Below are 2,596 nucleotides of genomic sequence, written 5' to 3'. Positions count from 1 at the left end.
GGAGACTTTTTCTGTGCCCCTAACTATCAATGTTAGTCTAATCATTTCATTTTAAGGTTAAATATATTTTTTCTCTGAACTAAACACCCAATAGCAAATAAAAACCAGACTTTGGATGCAATTAACTCCTGTGATGAGAATGAACACAACTCCGATACGCATCGTGTATGTTCCTAAGCCCTCAAAATAGAGCATGATTAAGTACAACATAAGACATGCTCTGAAAAGCTGTGAACATCACCAGCAGTAACTGTTTTTGTTTGCATTGATTGAGAAACAGAAACTCTACTTAAGAGCCTTTCTGGATGCCTAAACTGCTTCAGATCAGCTGCTCCTTTGCTGTCTTCCCTACCTTTACCTGGGCTGAACAGGCAGTACTGCCTACTTTGCCTGCTAAGCAGGGGTTTAATGGAAAACACATGGCACGCTGAGTTGTTACAATTCTAGTCTCTCACCTGTGGGAGTCTCATGTTGCAATGTGGTTTAAGGTGAGAAATGTTAAATCTCTGGTTTCAGGAGGGATTCACATCCCAGAACCTGAATCCCATTCAAACCTCTTTGGTCTGGAATTCAGATTGGAAGTCTCACTTCTGATCAGGTCTTCATGCAAAAGGCTGGTTTTCAGTCAGTGAGAATGACTTCTTTGTCTTGGGGGCTTCCTCCCCTGTTGGAACTGGGATGTACAGTGGCTTTCACATATTGTGCTAAAAAACATTAGCCAAACTTACGAAGGTTTGGATTTGAGCCTTTGGTTCAGGTCACTTTTTCCATTAACCCTTTAGCGGTCACTCTTCAAAGTGGCTACCTCTTTCACTCTTCCCCAAAGGCCGCATGTTCACATCCAGATTGCCCTCACTGTTTGCCACCTCTCCAGATATGCTTCCCAACCATCTAGCCCAACCACAAATGTTAACAGCTGGCCAGCAGCAACACTTGGTCTGTCCAAACATCCATAGAACTCTTTTTGCTGCTATGGCTCCTATGCCTGCCAGCTGGCTTACTACCTTTCCCAAGTAAGCAAGCTGAGGGCCAGACAAGCTACCGGAGGAAGAGGAGACGGGTCATCGTAGTGGGCGACTCCCTACTGATAGAAGCAGAGGGAAACATCTGCCGCCCAGATCCCATGGCATGTGAAGTGTGTTGCGTGCCAGGGGCCAAGATCCAGGATGGCACAACAAGGATTCCTGACCTGATCCAGCCCTCAGACTACTATCCCATGGCCCTCATCCATGCGGGAACCAATGATGCAGCCAGAAGTAGTCCTGACCATGTCATGGGTGACTACAGGGCTCTGGGGGCCAGGCTTAGGGAGACAGGGACACAGGGGGTCTTCTCATCCATCCTCCCGGTCAGAGGTCGCAGTAGGCATCACAGTGCCTGCATCAGAGAGGTCAACCTGCGGCTCAGGAGTTGGTGCCGTAGTGCAGGATTTGGCTTCCTGGACCACGACCCACACTTCCTGGCAAGGACTTCCTGGGGCGCGATAGACTTCACCTCTCAACGAAAGGTAAAAGTCTTTTTTCCAACAGGTTGGTTGATCTCCTACACTGGGCTTTCAACTAGCTCAGATGGGGGACGGGGAGGCAGAAGAAGGAGAGCATCAGGAACCTGCAATTCATGGGACGTCCAGCACTACAGCACAGGTAAGCAATAAGCAGGTAAGAAATAAAGGGCCCACTGGGGATCAGAGCCGGGGGGCAACAAAGGCGCCAGTCACAGGGCTCAAGTGCTTATACACTAATGCTAGGAGCATGGGGAACAAGCACGATGAACTAGTACTCCTGCTTGGAGAAAACACTCACGATTTAGTGGGGTTAACAGAAACCTGGTGGGACTCTACCCACGACTGGGTGGTACACATTGAGGGCTATAAGCTGTACAGAAAGGATAGAGTGGGGAGGAGAGGGGGAGGGGTTGTGCTCTATGTCAAGGAGCATTATACATCGACCCTTATCAAAATGGAATCGGAGGAGGAGAAAGTAGAAGGATTGTGGGTTAGGATACATGGGGGTCAAGGAGAAAGGGATTTGGTGGTAGGGGTCTGCTACAGACCCCCACACCATGGGGAAGAACTAGATTTGGAACTCTTGAGGCAGCTCTCAGAGACCATAAAGACTAGGGAAGCAGTAGTCATGGGGGACCTAAACTACCCTGACATCTGCTGGGAGATGCAGACAGCAAATTCCCACTGTTCACGCAGGTTCCTATCCTGTGTACAGGACCTCCACCTGACGCAGGAGGTACCTGGTCCCACTAGGGGGAATGCCTTACTAGACCTGGTATTGGCAACAGGGATGACATGGTAGGGGACCTACAGATCAGTGGTCACCTGAGGGACAGTGACCACCAAATAATAGAATTCACCATAAGGCATAGAGTGGGAAAGGTAACTAGTAGGGTGGAAGTGCTAGACTTTAGGAAGGCTGACTTCAGTGAGCTCAGGTGTTTAGTCAATGACACTGCAGAGTAAGAGATTTGGCGAGATGGGAGTCCAGGAAGGGTGGCTGTGCCTTAAGGAAGCATTTTCTCCTTCGGGCACTGAGGGAGACGATCCCAATAAGGGAGAAAAGGGGCCAAGAGGCTTCCTTGGCTGACC

General features: G+C 49.2%; 1 protein-coding gene across 7 annotated transcripts in view; it reads right to left on the bottom strand.

Moving 5' to 3' along the window:
* The window catches only part of ASB1 (ankyrin repeat and SOCS box containing 1), a 27,744-nt gene that overhangs the window by 6,400 nt on the left and 18,748 nt on the right, over positions 1-2,596 (bottom strand). The window lies entirely within an intron of this gene.

Source organism: Alligator sinensis, unplaced genomic scaffold (genome assembly GCF_000455745.1).
Source record: "Alligator sinensis unplaced genomic scaffold, ASM45574v1 scaffold233_2, whole genome shotgun sequence".
Classification (NCBI taxonomy): Eukaryota; Metazoa; Chordata; order Crocodylia; family Alligatoridae; genus Alligator; species Alligator sinensis.
The sequence above is the reverse complement of the archived record's forward strand: the minus strand, read 5'-3'. Positions and strand labels throughout refer to the sequence as shown.